This window comes from Lissotriton helveticus, chromosome 3_2, assembly GCF_964261635.1.
Source record: "Lissotriton helveticus chromosome 3_2, aLisHel1.1, whole genome shotgun sequence".
Taxonomy (NCBI): Eukaryota; Metazoa; Chordata; class Amphibia; order Caudata; family Salamandridae; genus Lissotriton; species Lissotriton helveticus.
Genome location: NC_136062.1, coordinates 489,039,009 through 489,057,629, shown reverse-complemented (window position 1 = coordinate 489,057,629; position 18,621 = coordinate 489,039,009). Strand labels below are relative to the sequence as shown.

General features: G+C 44.5%; 1 protein-coding gene across 1 annotated transcript in view; it reads left to right on the top strand.

Annotated features, from left to right (window-relative positions):
• Window positions 1-2,920: 2,920 nt before the first annotated feature.
• The window catches only part of LOC144826090 (uncharacterized), a 279,685-nt gene continuing 263,984 nt past the window's right edge, over window positions 2,921-18,621 (top strand). Inside the window, exon 1 of the mRNA XM_078684448.1 lies at window positions 2,921-2,999. The gene's annotated coding sequence lies outside the window, so the exon portion shown is untranslated. The remainder of the gene's footprint in view (window positions 3,000-18,621) is intronic.

Below are 18,621 nucleotides of genomic sequence, written 5' to 3'. Positions count from 1 at the left end.
CCACGAACATTCCTTCCCTCGTAACCTGCCCCCCTTCTACCTCCCATGACCACTCGGAAAGAGCTTTTAACAAGGACAATCAGACCTACCTCCAGCTAAAAAACAATGCGCATTGGTCCGACTTTGAGCTAATGTCGGTAAGCAAGGTCTTCAAGATAATTTCTAATCTAAAACCTTCCGCCCACACTTTGGATCCCCTCCCTTCCACAATTATAAAAAAACTCAACCACACCATTTCCCCTTTCTGGACAAAAATCATCAATGCCTCTCTCACCTCAGGCTGTGTCCCTGACTTCCTTCAACTAGGACAAATAACACCCATTCTCAAGAAACCTGGGGCTGACCCTAACGATCTTAACAACCTCAGACCTATCTCCAACCTCCCATTCCTTGCAAAAACATTGGAGAAATGTGTTCTCCTCCAACTCAATAAACACATTGATGAGTTCAGCCTTCTCGACGCCTTTCAATCTGGTTTCAGAAAAGGCTGTAGCACGGAAACAGCTATGCTCAAAGTCTCCGATGACATTCACAAGGCCCTAGACGGAGGTGATGCCTGCCTACTCATCCTTATTGACCTATCTGCTGCATTCCACAAAGTAAACCACCCAGCCCTTCTGGAGACCCTGTCAAAACGTTCCCGCATGAATGGCACAGTTCTAAAATGGTTCACCTCCTTCCTTCAATACCACTCGCAACAAATTAAAATTAACTCCTGTCTCTCAAAGCCAACTGAAGTCACACTTGAGGTCCCGCAAGGCTCGATCCTCTCGCCGACCCTCTTCAATCTCTTCATGGAGCCCCTCTCAAGCATATTGGACAAGGCTGGAGTGAATTACCAACTTTACGCGGACGACACCCAAATGTATTTCAGGATCAAGTCTCCCAGCGACATCCAACTCCTCAATACTACTCTAACCGAGATCCAAACTTGGTTCTACGTTAACCACTTAAAGCTCAACCCAGACAAAATGGAACTAATCCTATTCTCTCCAAAAAGTAACCATCGCCCAATCCAAGAGTGGCTAAAGAATCTAGTTGCCCTAAACTGCCCCTTACCATATCCGTCTCTAAGCATCATCCTTGACAAGAACTTTTCAATGGAGGCCCGCATCAAAAACTCTGAACAAAAGTGTTCTTTTCTCTTTGAAACACCCCAAAAAATGTAAACCTTTTCTACCACACGATGACCTCAAGACAGTAGTCCAATCCCTAGTTCTCTCTAAAAATCGACTACGGGAACGCCATCCTTACAGAGACTCCAAAAGCTCACCTAGCCCCTCTAAGGGCAGTGCTGAACATGTCCGCTCGACTCGTATCTGGAGTTAAAAGATTTGAACACATCACTCCAGCTCTCAACTGCCTCAATTGGCTTCCCATGGAAGGGAGATGTATCTATAAACTGGCCTGCATCACACACAAAACCCTTCACTCTCCTGCCCCCAACTACCTAAATAACAAACTGATAAGAGCAGGGCAATACAGAACGCTGAGAAGCTCCTACTCACTCCTTATTCCTTCGAAACTGAAAAAGAAAACCACCCATTACCGATTGTTTTCTGGCAATGCTCCCAGGATATGGAACGCTCTCCCTGGAGTCATCAGATGCAACCCCTCCTTCTCCTGTTTCAAAAGGGACCTGAAACTCCATCTCCTAAACAAATACTTTCATGACCAACGTCAACTTACCTAGACTTCTAAATCTGAGTTGTCTCCTCTCTCTTTATATCTGGGTGCCAACAAAGCTAGCATAAAACGCCTGCAGCGGGTTCAGAACGCAGCAGCACGTATGTTAGTGGCTCTACCAAGATCCCAGTCGGTGTCGCATGTGCTCTTCAAGCTGCAATGGCTGCCCATCGAAGAACGTATTCAGTTCAAGGTGCTGTGCATCTCTTATAAAATCCTGATGCACCAAGCCCCCATTGGGTTATCTGGTCTATTGAAGCCCTATATGCCCAGGCGTGCTTTGCCATCCGCCGACCCTTGGCTTGTCTTTGTCCTTTGAGTCTGGAGAGCGAGGGCCGTTCGTTCAGCCTCTTGGCAGCCAAACTCTGGAACTCTCTCCCAGCGTACATTCGAGACATCCCTAATCTCTTGATGTTTCATAAGACTATAAAACCTTGGCTGTTTCCCACTATCTGCGGTTCAGGCGCTTGTGGGTCTCTCTGTTGCTCCTCTGGTTTCTGGTTGCGCTGGGACGCCTCGTCGCTGAGGCAGCCATGGCTCTACAAATCCCTCATAAATAAATAAATAAAATAAATCTCTCTCTGGACATTCAAGGATAGTGGGTGACCGGACTATGTCATTCGCACAGTTTTTTCTTTTTCTTTTTCTTGCTCGCCCCCCCTCCGCTGCACTGCATATTTATTTCCCATACTGTATTTTTTTTCTTTGGTTTGCTTCCTTACTGCCGGCCTACTATGTAATGTAATGTCCTTTCTGCTGTTTACTGTGTGTATGTAAAGCGCTCTGATACCTACGGGTCAAGCCAGCGCTATATAAAACTTTTAAAATAAATAAATAAAAAATAAATAAAAAAATACTCTTACATCTCTTTACATCAGTGTTTGGAAGATGCTCATCTGAATTGAAGCTATAAATACTTTTCCACAGCAGCAACCAAGTGTGAGGCCCTGTACTTGAACTGTCTTTCTCTTAAAAACATTCACGTCTGTGACATCTGAAATCCCAGGTCTTTACAGGTATAAGTGCTTGTTTGTGTGAAATATATTCACTGCTGGAGCCTGGAGACGGTGGTTCCGTCAGCGGCCACCAGAGGGCGCTCCTCGCCTGCTGATAAAATCCACTGAGCTGCTCATGGGATGAAAGGGAGCAGGGTTTCCTCTTCCGGGTCAGCGGTGGCAGAGACAGCACCAGCAGTGGCAGTGACATCACTTCCGGCCTCTCCTGGTGTGTGCAGCCTGCTGCAGAGGAGGAAGGAGCCCTGTCTGGTGAGCACTTACCTCCATCTACAGTCCCTCAAAGAACAACAGAGTAAAGTAAGTAATAGATATCAGCAAAAATATGAAAGAAATAAGTCTGAAGGGGAGGAAACAAGAGTTCCAAAAGAAGAGAGGAAATGGAAAGAAATGGAATTAACATTGTTTATACATTATAATAGGTTTAAATATATGTTGTGAGCTAAAAATGAGATTTAAGTGCCATGTAAATGCGATTCTTCAAGAGATATAGGTGTCATTTGCTGTTGATTGGTACCAATACTTGAACCACATTTAGTGCTATCAATCTGAGATTTAATCCCAGTCACCAAACAGTGTAAATGCACCATCTGGAGAGATCCGTGTATTTATTTCCTGCGGGTACAAATTTCAACTCTAGTGAGATAGCGAAGGTGTCCCAGGTGCCAACTCCTGTACAAGTGAGTTAATGCTCATACTGCACAGATCTATCACCTTTGCATCACAAGTACCAACACTAATACATTCCTAATGAAAATTACAATAAAGAGTACTCAACCAATTTTGCACCCAGGACCCTCTCCAGCTGTCCCAACTCCGGACATGTTTGTACTATTAAAAAGAGCTATAAATGTGTCTCATGTCCAGCTAATATTTAGGTAGTAGGTTGGACAAGTGGATTTCTTTAAAGGGCAAGCTGATTCCTGTATTAATCTGCCCTTAAAATAAGCAGATTTGAAAAATTATTCCACACCCCCATAAGGGGTATTTACAGATATGTATGGTGCACTGATTATCACTCCCAGTAAGAGGGCGTTTAGAGTTTAAGAAATCTGAATGCAGCGCTAGCAGACGAGGAAACCTCTACACTGCATTTGTTTTTACTTCACTGCAGACTTAATCTGTGCACCTTGTGGTACTGAAAAATATGGATCCGTAATAGTACCAGACTCGAGAATAAAAACTTCGTCGAAATAGGACGAATTTGGTATCAAAAGACCGATAATGACGAGTACATCAAGTACATGTATTTTCGGCATATTCGAGTGACGATTTCACCTCGAAATCGTCATTTACCTTCTAAACCCTTAGCTGCATGTTGCCCTCTACATAGGCCTTAATCCAGTCGAATTTGATTCCACAAGGACACATACTCCTTAATCGACTCCTTCCTGACCCCAGTACAAGTTAGAACCATTGCCCCAGGCCGAGCTCGTTAGGTCAGTTCCCTCCCAGTGGCCGAGCAAGATAGCATCTAGGCCCAACCAGCCATAAAACCATTTCAGCGCGCACACCTGCCATATCTCGCTCACATCTTTCTTCACTCCTTTTCCTCACTTATTTTATGGTGGGGAGGTGACCATTTTTATTAGGGGTCCAGCGATATCTGATGAAATGTTGGGCCTTGCCGGATGATTTGTTATGGGCAGCACGACGTGAAATATGTACATGTCATCATGACTCTGCTTTCTTTTGTAAAACAGTAACCATAAATGAAATACCACGCACCCAAGGAATGTTTTGCCAAAGGGTGAATATTGTGTATAAGAAGAGAAGCCTAACTTTGGGAAAGTGTGCAGTCTCCTGAATATACTTGTATCGTACTTCTAGGACCCTGTCACCTTGGTTGCAGCCAATAAACTAAACTTTGACTTCACCTGGAAGACTCTGAAGTTTCTGTGGGTCTGACTCAGGAGAACCCGAGGTCTCTGGTGTGTTGATCCCCTGGCACCGCTGGGTTACCGTTTCTGTACCGGTTCTTAAAAACCCAGTACCTCATTTGGCGCCCAGCGTTGGGGCGATTCCAGTGGTACCAATCAGCCTGAAGATCGTGAGGAGCTTCGTGTGAAAATTCCGGAGGAGGGCCCACCACCTCATCGACCCCTGCATGTCGACGTGGTCCGAAGGTCTTTACTGCGAGGTTCCCCGCTTCTCGACGGCTACAAGGACTGCTGCCCTGGCTATCGCCCTGATGTTGGACCCTTGACATTTTCGGTAGAGCGAAACGCTGAGACGAGTCTTCTGGTGAAGCCATCGATATTTTTCAGTTAAGTATAAGTGGAGCGTCTCCCAGTCCTTAGTTGGACTTACTTTGTGGTATCTTAGAGATACATAAAGGTTTTTATTGGTTCTTGCAAGCACCATAACCGAAGGACTCGTGTTTTCACGAGCAATATCGTAATCGATAAATCCTTTGAAGTTTTGGAACTAGACTAGAGAGAAAGGATGCCTAGTCTTAGACTCGGGAATTGGTTTTGTCTTGGTAATAATAATAGGGACTCCCGATTGGAGGACTCATGTCCGGTTCCTCCAGTTGGAACTCCGACTTACGAGCTGTACGTTAAACATGGGGTAGGCCCCATCGTTTACAACGAGGTATGGATTAAATACACTAGGAAAGACGGTGTTTTAAAATGGCCCCAATATGGTAGCTTTGATTCTGAAATCTTAGACAACCTTGAAGTTAAACTCTTCAAAAAGAAAGCCCGGCCGGCGATGTTTGACTCTTTCCGCATATGGCGCAAAGAAGCCAAACAAAAAGAAATTAAATTAGCTAAGAAAAATAAGAGAGAAGAGGGACTTTCAGTAATGCAAGCTGCCGTGCAGTTTAAAGATAATGAGGAAGAGCAGATAAATGAACAATTGCACAGGCAACGTAAAATGGCAATAGATAAGTGCTATCCAGTTTTGCCGTCTCTTCAGCAAGGGACAGCAAAAGAGCGTGAAAAAGACCAATTAATGTCGCAATTGTTAACTTCACCACCGCCCTATGCGCAGAATGCTACAGCACCCCCGCAACCTTTAGTTGCGCAAGCTGCGCCTCTGGCTTTTCCACAGCACCCACCAGCTGTTCTTCAGCTGGCTCCTACTTCTTCGGTGCAGCCTCCTCCAGGCCCACCGACGAATTCTGCTTCATCTATGTCTTCTACGATTTTGCCTACTGTGCTTACTACATCTCCTAATGCCCCCTCTATGATTTTGCCTAGTACCACATCTATTATTCCTCATACCTCTTCTGCCATCTCTACACCCGCTTTATCTCACCCCGTTCTTTCATCTGTTTGTTCTTCCGTTTCACCTTCCCTTCGGCAGAAAATGGCCAGTACTGTTACTAATCTTCTTTTACCCCTTTTCGGGTCGCCTGCTACGACCCCTAACATAAGTAGAAGACAGTTGCGAAGTCAACTGCCCGATTATCAAGAGAGAGATTCCCTGAATAGTTTAGCTCGGAAATGGGTCATGGACACTGCAAAATATGATTTACCGTCTGTCATGGAAGTTTTCCATCAATGGGAAACAGCGACACAGAGATATGTGTTCGAACAGATGTGTGTTTTTCTTTGCGAGGATTTAGAAGACAATGATCAGGATTGCCTCCCACAAGAGATGTGTCGTATAAGGTTTAAGTTTAGTCTGGGTATGATTGTAGGTCCCGATGTAGAAGAAGCAGTTGAAATGCTATTATCATATCGAAGTAAGGGAAGTAGTTCTGGGTCACCATCGGAATCTAGTGCATCTAGTAGGAAAAAGGCACGACAATACCCTATGAGAGAAGTTCCCCCACAATGGAGAGAGGGTGACGCGACAGCTGTCCCACCTGTCCTGCCCCACTTTCACCGAGTATGGGTACATGTTCCATGGAAGCGAGCCGAAGTTTTAGCACTCAAACAAACACTACCAGATCCGCGTAAAAATCCTGCAGGGTACTATAAAGAATTGTCGCAAACTGCTGGGTCATGTATTATGAATTTGGCCGATATCGATATGTTATTCGGGAACGTTGTTCCACAGCCTTTATGGGGAAAAATTTGTCATGTAGATCATGACCAGGAATTAGGTGACACGTGGGCTAATATTACTGCTGCAGATGCACGACAAGTTGGTGGTGCCAAGCCTGAGCCCCTGATAGCGGAACTACCTGGTAGGATAGTAGATTACATGAAAACGATAATGCCTGCAATACGCGTAAATTGGGATAAGTTATCTGCATGCAAGCAAAAGAAAGAAGAAACTGTTTCAGATTTCTTCACCAGATTTGAAGAAACATTCATTGACCACAGCGGTCAAGATATGACCACAGAAGGTGGCCAGAGATTGTTTGTCGATAAATTTGTGCACAATCTACTTCCAGACCTGTGTAGAAAATTAAAAGATTCAGAAAGTTCTTGGGCAGTCTCATCTTCAGCCCAGATATTAGCTACCGCACAGTACTACGAGAATAGAGACAAGGATGAGAAAGATAAAGTAGAGAAGAAAACTAGAGAACTCAAAACGAAGGTTTTGCTACAGCAAGCCTATCCGCCACGTGGTGGTGGTAATAAAAATAACAATGGTCAGAATCACTCCTGGAACACTTTTCAGCAGCCTCAGAGAAACTGGCAGAGATTCGATTACAATCAAAACCGCGTAGGTCCCAACCAGTGTTTATACTGCAAACAAGAGGGTCATTAAAAATATGACTGTCCTGCCCTGCCACAACGAACAAACGAATTTTCTGGTGTAAGAGGTCGTGGTAGTCAGCAAGCGCCCAGAGGTAGAGGGCGTGGAAACACCCCTCAGGACGCACGTCCCCTTCCACCACAAAACTCTATGAACAGGTTTGACCAGCAAAATAACGTATCTGACAGGACAGCTCAATACTACGTCGATGAGTATTACACAGAAAATGAGCAGTGGGAGAATAACGATTGCTAGGACAGCCTTAGACAAGGAGAGGGAGTTGTTTCAGTTCCAGTAGATCAGAGTGGACCTTACGTTGAGGTGATTACATCGGGTGTGTCAGAACCTTTTCTGTTGGATACTGGTGCTACAAAGAGTTCTATTATGCACTCCAAACTCCCTGGCGCACCTTTGTCTGGCGAAATGAACGTTTCCGTAGGTTTTTCTGGCGCCCCGGTTAGAAATCCGATTTCTGACCCTTTATCTCTTTCTGTTGGTCCTTGTGAATTCGAAGCACCCCTTATTTTGACAACAGGTTGTGGCGAAAATTTGCTAGGATTAGATTTGCTAAAAAGATTGTATGCGACTTTGTACTGTTCTCCCTCAGGAGTACAACTGACTTTAGGTAAGAAAGTGGTTTCTCCCATGTATTTGTCGAGAAATACACTTCCAGCAGAATTGGCACTCCTTCCGGATATTGTTTGGGCTACTGGTCCGAATGATGTAGGTCTTTTAGAAATTCCACCATATGTTGTAACATTGAAGTCGAATGTCAAAATGCCACGAATTCCCCAATACCGAATATCCAATGAGGGCGAAAAAGCTTTGCTTGCGATTGTTTACGAGTTAATTGAGAAAGACGTAATTGAAGAAACACGAGGCAATGTTTGCAATAGTCCTGTTCTGCCCGTTTTAAAACGAACTGACCCTTCTCAGCCACCTGTGTATAGATTCGTGATTGATCTTAGGGAAGTAAATAAGATAGTGGTGCCACAATTCCCAGTTGTCCCCGACATTACAACATTATTAACTATGATTCCAGCCTCTGCATCCTGGTTTTCGGTGATTGACCTGAAGAATGCTTTCTTCAGTATCCCGATTGCTGAGGAAAGCAGGGATATTTTTTCCTTCAGTTTAGGTGGTCGCAGTTTCCGCTTTAAACGCGCTCCTCAAGGCTACTGTGAAAGCCCCTCAATATACAGTCAAGTGGAGTTCTGGACTTTTTGGTTCTGTCCAGAGGTGTCAGGGATAACACCCGAAGACCCCGGAGTTCTACCTGTCTCGGTGCACAAACAAACAGAAACACGGGCTTCTCGATGGTGGCGTCAAAGACCAAAGGTTTATTACTGCAGGGACACAGAAGTCACAGAAACTACACATGGGCAGTATCTAGGAGCCTGTTCAATTTGTACAAAGAGGGTTACTCCTTAAATACTAAATATTCTGCTCGGGGCAAATTCTTTACATGTTATCACAGTTCTAAACATTCGTGTCTTGAACAATAAATATTTGGCGTTGCACAGGAATCGTCAACAGTATCTGATGTCAAAACATTACGAATGAGGGGTTCCCACTATTCCATCATAATCCCCTGTCAATTTCTCATTCAAGACCCGGACCGCCTCATCGTAAATTTCGTTACCTCCCCCTAATAAAGGCCCAGAAGGAAAGGAGCAGAGCCAGGTGCAGAAGATAGAAAGACAGGATAAGAGATGTTTGTGGGTCGTAAATGGGCACGGTTACCAGCTTCGGCCGCCTAATCATGATCAGGCCAACGAACACAAGAACCAGTATAGCAGGACTGGCCTCAGGCTGGGGAGGCAGTTCTTGCCGGGTCATGCTGCCACAGCGTTGCTGGCCTAAGGTGCACGTGTCACTAGCAAGGTGAATCACCGGCTAAAGCCTACGTGTCCTTAATTGAAAAGAGGTCATTGAGTGTCCATTGACTATGTGAGGGCAAGGAATACAAAATGGCTTCCGTGTTCTAAGATGGATGCCATGGGTAGAACAGAAATGTGTTTGTAACTGGAGTGCTCTTGCTCGTAGCATAGCGAAAACACCAGGATATACTAAATGGATCATTTGCGGTTCACTGATACCAAAATTATGTATTTACGACAATGTTACAAACACGAGTAAAATCGTCACGGAACCTCAGACCCTCCTTTTGCCCTTACATAGGCAATTACTCAGTCTATGTCAGAGTCAGAGTCTAATTCTATGCTCATTAGGTCAGTGACATGTTGTTGCACCATCATCTTGTCTCGTACCTTTTCTCCAAATGCAGGTGGTTTTCTGAAACAGGTTGCAGCACAGAGACTACACAAAGCGGGACCACATTGGATAATAAGGCAGCACGAGAACAGAAATACTAGGATGGCACCAATGACCATCAGAACCTTCCATCCCCACGCTGATACCAGAGTCCAAAACCACTCCATGAAGGACCAGTTTCCCTTATCTACGTGTGTAGAGTCGGAAATCTTGTGTAGCTTAGAGATCGCTTCATAGACTGTTGGAGCATTATTTGGAATAAAGACACAGCAGCTCGATTGGATCATTCTGCATACCCCACCTCGATCTGCAAGTATTACGTCTAGAACCATTCGGTTCTGCAACGTCATGAGACGATCCGCCTGAAGCTCAGCTGTTAAGTTACTAAGGGCACCAACAGTTTCTGTAATAGTAGATTCAACTACCCGTGTTAGTTGACGTAGATTTCTACTATTGGCCATAGGCCCCCAAAACGGAAGGAAACCTTTGAAGAAGTCTCCAGCTTCCTGACCAGCGGTATCTTCCTTGCTGAAGACACCTCTTGCTACTCTGGTCTTGTGATAATCTGAAGAAGCAGTGTATGTCGGAGGTAACAATCGAGCAATATAACATGAACCTGAAAAGTCAGCAGGCAGCCATGTATATGCTCTGTCCTGACAGATGAAGTAGGTACCCCTAGCAGTCAGGAAGGCAGGGGAGGAGTTAGACGGAAATACGTAAGTCTCAACGCACTCACTCCTCCCTAGCTGAGCTCTCAGATTTCTCCCATTTCCTTGTAAACAGACCTGACCTCGGTGAGGCACGACCCAAACTGAAGTGGAGCTTTTACGCTTGCTTTCTCCCAAACTAAGGCGATACTCGGTAGAGTTCCAACTCAAATACACCCGTAATTCATCTCTAGGGTAAGATGGAGTATTATTGACGTCTTTAATCATGTCAATAATTCCCTGGACTAAAGCTTTGTTGGCTGAGTTGTATTTAGTGGACCGTGGTGGACGCGGAGGATAGGTCTCAAGGGCATATGAAAAAATGGTCTGAAAGGCCTGAAATGATCCATTGTAGCTAAAAGGCAAGATTAGATAGGGAATGCCTTTATCCATAGTGTGAGGTATCAAGCCACACACCCAGCAGTCTGTAGTATTAACTACCAGTTGGTGTTGATGCAAGAGCTGTACAAATGTATTGTTAATAAATTCTGAGCGTCGAGCTTGTTCGTGTTCAGGAAATGAGTGAAAAGAATGCATAGAAGAAACCGTAGAAGTAGTAGGATCAAGGGGAGGTACTGTAGTTACCGGCATGAAAATCAAATGCACACCAAAGATGATTCCACCCACCAACGTTATCAAAACGATTAAAAACGTAACTGCACATTGCATTAGAAAGCATTTGCTGTGAAGTATTCGGTACAGTCTATTTCTGCGAACATAAATTACATTCTTTCTTTGCAGCTCAGGAAGCTCCATCTTCTACGACCGTTCGCGACCACTGATGATGTGTACGTAGATGAAAATGCCTCTATCAGCCCTGGGAGTTCCCAGAACTAACAGAAAGATCGACCTTGTGTCTGACCCCCGCAGATTCAACTAGGCACACAGCCACGACCCTACGGCTACCCAGACGGCAAGGCAATTTTAAAACAAAAAGAAACAATACAAAGTATTAGCAAACTTCCTGGCTGGAGGCAATGTATAGAAAATTCAAATCTGAAAATAGGCAGTTTCCTGCTTTATTTGTCCATATTGCGAGGTCGCAAGTTGTATCTCAGTTTTGCAGGAGCTGTCTGATCTGGAAACAGTGTATTTTCAGCCGACGTTGTAATGTTTACATTTGCAGATGGCAAATGTTCAGGGTTCAAAAGAGCAGTTTCAGGAGGAGAGTCAGAATTTGGTGAATCCGTGATCAGTTCTGCATCGCTGAAAGGTATGAACCTGGGGACTTGTTCCGTTTCAGAGGCACCGATTCCTTTCTTTACCCAGTTGTCGTAAGGAAGTGGCAGAGGCACACGTTTGACATGTGTCGTATGGATCCAGTTCTTCCTTCCGGCCACACGAATAGCAGTTCTCGTTGCTAGTAAGACTTGAAAAGGGCCAATGAATCTGGGCTGAAGATTTTTCGTTCTTGCAAAATTTCTAATGACCACCTGGTCACCCGGTTTCAGCTGATGGCCTGGACTCTCCGGTGGCTTTGGCAATGCATCGAAAACCTGTTGGTGAATAAGACTCAATTTAGCAGTCAAGTCGAAAAGGTAATCAATTAACATTGGGTATTCCAGCTGCTTGAATTCTTTTGGTCTAGGTACCCCCCAAACATTTGCAGGACGACCAAAAACTATTTCATATGGACTAAGCCCTACTCTAGAATGTACAGTTGCTCTTGTTGATAGCAAAGCCAAAGGCAATGCGTCTGGCCAGGACAAACCCGTGGACGCTTGTATCTTAGCAAGTTTCAGTTTAAGGGTGCCATTGTAACCCTCGACTAAACCCGCGGACTGGGGATGATTCGCACTATGAAACTTCTGTCTAATCCCTAGGCCGGCACACACACTCTGCATAACTTTCCCTACAAACTCACTTCCGTTATCTGACCATACAATCCGTGGCATTCCGTATCTGGGGAAGTATTCTTTAAGAAGAATTTTGGCAGTGGATAAGGCAGTATTGTCCTTTAGCGGGTATGCTTCGATCCATCTGGAGAAAGCACAAACTACCACTAGGACGTATTTCAGATTATTACAACGATCCATGTGAATGAAGTCTAGCTGGATCACTTCGAAGGGGCAGGAGGGAGGAGCGAAATGACCTGCAGGTGTGGGGATTCCCTTGCCAGGATTATGCATCAAGCATACCATACAATTCCTCACCACTCTCTCTGCGCACTTACTAATCCCATCATTCTTCCAAACTGGAGCCAACATCTTACAAATCCCTTTAGAACTGATGTGCGCTGCTCCATGTGCCATCGTCACTACTGCAAGCACATACGCATCAGGCAACATCCAACGCTGTTGTTCCGACAAGTCAATCCAACACCCACTCGAGTCCAATTTACCCGTGCTCTCTTTCCATGCAAGCTTTTCCTCCTCAGTCGCCTCTTTCTGAATTTCTTTCACGCTTTCCACTGTGTCTTCACACATTCCAGACTCAGAAATCCATCTTGCAGACGTTGCAACATACATTCTACTCATCATATTTCTAGCTGTCTGTTTTGCAGTCTCATCGGCAAAAGCATTCCCACGACCAACATCATCCGTGATTGCTTTATGAGCACTGCATTTCACAATCGCAACTTCAGTCGGCAAGGTTAGAGATTCCAACAAGTCATTAACTAGCTGGCCATGTTGAATCTTAGTCCCATGGGACGTAATGAAACCTCTCTCTTTCCACAAACGGCCAAAACTATGGGCCACGCCGAACGCGTACTGACTATCTGTGAACACATTCACTCTCTTTCCCTTAGCTAAAACGCACGCTCTTGTTAGCGCGATCAATTCTGCAGCCTGGGCAGAATTCTGACTCACTCTTGCAGTCTCCACAATCGTACTCAAAGTCGTTACTGCATAAGCAGCAGTCACATCACCATTCTCTAATTTGAAGCAAGACCCATCAACATACAACGTTCCATCTGGATCTGATAACGGAGTGTCTTTTAGATCAATTCGTCCTTTTGTTTCTTCCTCAGTTTTGAAACAACAGTCGTGTGGTTCGGAATCACTCGACTCTTGGCTAGTCGGAAACAATGTTGCTGGATTCAATACATTGCATCTTTTAATCTGAATATGACTCGCTAACAGTGTCAGTTCATAACCTGATAATCTAGCACTGGTAAGGTGCTGCGTCTTGGTTCGGTTCATGAGTGTATCTACAGCATGAGGAACCATAACTACTAGCATGTTGTTCATTACTAAACCAGCAGATTGTCGAATGGAGGCTGCAGCTGCGGCTGTAGCTCTCAAGCAACTAGGCAACGCTCTAGCTACTGGATCTAATGTTGATGAAAAATACGCACAAGGGCGTTGTTTATCACCAAATTTCTGTGTCAACACACTCAACGCGCAACCTTCTCTCTCATGGACATAGAGCGTGAAAGGCTTACTGTAATCGGGTGTACCCAATACAGGAGCTGAACACAGTGCATTTCGTAACTCAGAAAAACTCTGCTGACATTCAGCAGACCATGGTACCGGACTCGGAACACCTTTCCCAGTCAAGGCTACCAATGGTTTTGCCAAAAGAGAAAAATTTGGGATCCATTGCCTACAATATGAGGTAATACCTAAAAAGGCACGTACTTCTCTCTGCGTGCTAGGAATATTCATCTGTGTAATTGCCTTTATTCTCTCTGGGGTCAACTTCCTTCCCTCCTTTGACAAGAGATGACCTAGGTAGGTCACTTCTTGGCAGCAGTATTGCATTTTTGAAGGTGACACCTTGTGATTCAAATTTGACAAATGATGCAATAAAGAAATCGTAGCTGTTTTGCAAGTTTCCTTGTCATCAGCAGCCACTAGAAGATCATCAACATATTGTATTAAAGCAGAACCAGGAGGAAGTACGAAGGAATCTAACTGGCTTTTTAATGCTTGACTGTAAATGGATGGGCTTTCACAATAGCCTTGTGGAGCGCGTTTAAACCTGAAGCTTCGTCCTCCTAGAGAGAAACCGAAGATATCTCTGCTTTCTTCGGCTATCGGAATGCTGAAAAAGGCATTTTTCAAGTCGACAACCGAAAACCATGCTGCTGTAGCAGGAATCAACGTTAACAATGCAGTAATGTCTGGAACCACAGGAAACTGTGGAATCACAATTTTATTAACCTCTCTAAGATCAATTACAAACCTATATACTGGAGGTTTTGTTGGGTCAGTTCGTTTCAAAATAGGCAGTACAGGACTATTACAGACATTACCTCTAGTTTCTTCTATAACGTCTTTCTCAATCAGATCATGCACTATCAGTAGGAGCGCACGCTCACCTTCACTAGAGATTCTGTATTGTGGAATTCGTGGAAGTTTGACATTTGCTTTCAAAGTTACTATATAGGGTGGAATTTCCAATAGACCTACATCATTAGGACCAGTCGCCCAAAGAGTGTCAGGGACTGAACGCAGCTCTGGTGGGAGCGCATCCATCGACAAGTACATCGGTGAGATTATTCTTTTACCCAACGTAAGCTGTACTCCTTCTGGAGAACAGTATAATGTCGCATATAGGCATTTTAACAAGTCTAAACCAAGCAGATTTTCGTTACAACCTGTCGTCAAAATCAGGGGTGCTTTCAATTGACAGGGTCCAACAGAAATAGACAAAGGACCAGAAACAGGGTTATGAACAGGGGCGCCCGAAAAACCTACTGAAACGTTTGTTGAGCCAGACAAAGGTGCGCCAGGGAGTTTCGCATGTATGATAGAACTTTTTGCTGCACCAGTATCCAACAGAAACGGTTCGACTATACCTGATGTTGCTACTGCGACATAAGGCCCACTCTGATCTACTGGAACTGATACTACTCCCTCTCTTTGTCCATGGCTGTCCTAGTACTCACTTTGCTGACCTTCCTCACTAGCTTCATAATAGTCTTCAACATGATACTGTGGAGACCTATTCTGTTGGGCAGATTGTCCATTTCGCTGGTCGAAATAATTAGAAGGGCGATCACTCGTCTGCGGAGGCATAGCACCTCTTCCTCGACCTCTAGAATTTTGCATAGAACTACCACGACCTCTCTGAGCAGCCGCAGTATTATTTTACGTTCGAACTGGACACTCATTTTTGTAATGACCTTCCATTTTGCAATAAGCACATTGATTCCATTGGTATTGTGGCCTTTGAAAATTATAATCCGTTCTTTGATATGACCCTTGCTGCATGTTAGTCTGATTCGTGCGAGGCGGATAAGCTTGCTGTAAAAGTACTTTAGTTTTTAAATCTTTCGTCTTTTTATCTGATTTTTCCTTCTCTTCTTTATCCCTATTTTCATAGTACTGGGCAGTCGCAAGTATTTGCGCAGTCGTAGAGACAGCCCACGCACTTTCAGAATTCTTTAATTTACCACTAAGTTCTGGCAACAGATTGTGCACAAATTTATCAACAAATAATCTCTGGCCTCCTTCTGTGCTCATATCCTGACCACTATGATCCACGAAAGTCTCCTCGAATCTTGTGAAAAAGTCGGAGACGCTTTCGTCTTTCTTTTGTTTGCACGCGGACAATTTGTCCCAGTTAACGCGCAATGCTGGCATCAAGGTTTTCATTAAATCGATTATTCTACCAGGCAAATTAGCAATTAAGGGTTCTGGTTTGGAACCACCTATTTGTTGACCATCCGCTGCAATTATAGCTGCCCAGTCACCACCTAGGGCAACTGGATGATTCTCTTTACGAATTTTAGCCCAAATTGGTTGCGGTACTACATTACCAAATAGCAGATCTATGTCAGCAAGATTCAATACACAAGCGTCAACTGTTTGAGCCAACTCTTTGTAGTACCCTGCAGGATTTTTACGCGGATCTGGCAAGGCCTGTTTCACTGCTAATACTTCAGCTCGCTTCCATGGAATATGTATCCATACTCTCTGGAATTGGGCCGGAGCGGCTGCAATACCAAGGTTTGCATTAGCTTGCACAGCTTCACGCCAAATTGGTGGAACCTCTCTCATTGGGTATTGACGATTTTGTTTCGTACTACGTTTCCCTAACTCTCTTGGTGAATGAAGGGATGGGTCATTCCTATAACTTAGAACCAGTTCCATCGCTTCTTTTATATTTTGACCAACTATCATACCTGCAGCAAACTCTTTCTGAACATTAATTAATTCTCCTAGATTTGATTCAGGGTCATCCTCTTCCAATTCCTCACGTAGAAGGAAACACATTTCATCGAACACATATCGTTGTGTCGGTTCATTCCATTGCATAAATGTATCTAATACATCTTGTACATTATATCTTCCAACTTTTGAAACCCATCTAAGAGCAGTGGAATCTAATATTCCTCTTTCTTCAGTACTGGGAAGCTGGCTACGCCTCTGCACAGAGTCAGAGGTAGGAGTCTTAATCAGAGTTTTATAGAAGGGAGATAGAATATTAGAGACAGAATCAGTGATTCTCCGACGAACAGAAAGTGGAGTCATAATATTAGCAGAGGCAGTAAATAGAGTAGCAGTTGGAACAGATAGATTAGGAACAGTAGGAGTAGCAGGAAAAATAGCTTGTGAACTAGCAGGTGTGAGCGACACAGGCATAGGTAAAGAAGCTGGCAACCCTGGAAGAGGGGTTGTCGAAGGAACATTAATATTGACCACAGGAGGTACAGGAACTTGATTCAGGGGATCGGGAACAGGGACACCAGGTTGTCCAGCAACCGGTAATTGAACATTCGGTATAGGTGGAGCCGTAGCACCCTGTGCATACGGTGGGGGTGATCGTAACAAGTAAGACAACAGGGGATCCTTTTCAGGGTCCTCTACTATCTTAGCCGTACTCGATGGCAAAGCAGGATAGCACTTGTCTATCGCTAAATTACGCTCTCTATTGGCCACCTCCATCGCTTTTTCAGACTCGTTGAGTTGCAGCTGCTTAGCAGACTGTTCTAAAGTCAACTCTTGCTCTTTCTGTTCTTTCTTCAACTTTTTAATTTCTCTCTGTTTAGATTCTTTTCGCCAATAACGGAAAGAATCAAACATTGCCGGCCGGGCTTTCTTCTTAAACAACCTTCTTTCTAGATTATCGAGAACTTCAGGTTCAAAACTACCATGTAGTGGCCAACTAAGGACACCATCTTTCTCTGTATAGTGGATCCATACCTCGTTATAAGAGATAGGGCCCACACCAAATTTGCAATATAGATCATAAAGAGGAGTTCCAATCGGAGGAACCAAACACGAGTCCTCTAACTGGGAATCACTGTTGCAACTAAAACAAGACAACATACAATTCTTCCGACTTACCATTTTATAATCCGGAACACAGAACAGACAAAATACAAACAAAAGGGTGCGCACTTGAACCAAGAACTTAGGCCTACCAGAACTGATAAATGTATCGATACCTGAACTGAACCGAATGATTATCGTAACCAGAATAACCAGTGATAATCTTACAGAACTGAACTGAACTGAGAACTAAAAGGATTATCCAAACAGGAGCAACCCTCACAAAATACTTAACTGAGGTACTGAAGACGTCACCAAGGAGAAACCCGTCACGTCTCGCCGTACTAAGGACTGCACCTCGGGTCCAAGACAGGGCGACGGTCAAGGCAACGGACCACTGCAGCCGTCTGAACGGGAACCCTCGTGGAAGAGAACGTCGGGCCACTTTTGCGATATGCCGGGATCGATGAAGTGGGGCGCTTCCCTCTGAAATCTTCACACGAAGCTCCTCGAACTCTTCAGGCTTTTGGACCGGTACCGAATGACGTCGCCCCACGTTGGGCGCCAATTGGAGTTCTGGACTTTTTGGTTCTGTCCAGAGGTGTCAGGGATAACACCCGAAGACCCCGGAGTTCTACCTGTCTCGGTGCACAAACAAACAGAAACACGGGCTTCTCGATGGTGGCGTCAAAGACCAAAGGTTTATTACTGCAGGGACACAGAAGTCACAGAAACTACACATGGGCAGTATCTAGGAGCCTGTTCAATTTGTACAAAGAGGGTTACTCCTTAAATACTAAATATTCTGCTCGGGGCAAATTCTTTACATGTTATCACAGTTCTAAACATTCGTGTCTTGAACAATAAATATTTGGCGTTGCACAGGAATCGTCAACAGTATCTGATGTCAAAACATTACGAATGAGGGGTTCCCACTATTCCATCATAATCCCCTGTCAATTTCTCATTCAAGACCCGGACCGCCTCATCGTAAATTTCGTTACCTCCCCCTAATAAAGGCCCAGAAGGAAAGGAGCAGAGCCAGGTGCAGAAGATAGAAAGACAGGATAAGAGATGTTTGTGGGTCGTAAATGGGCACGGTTACCAGCTTCGGCCGCC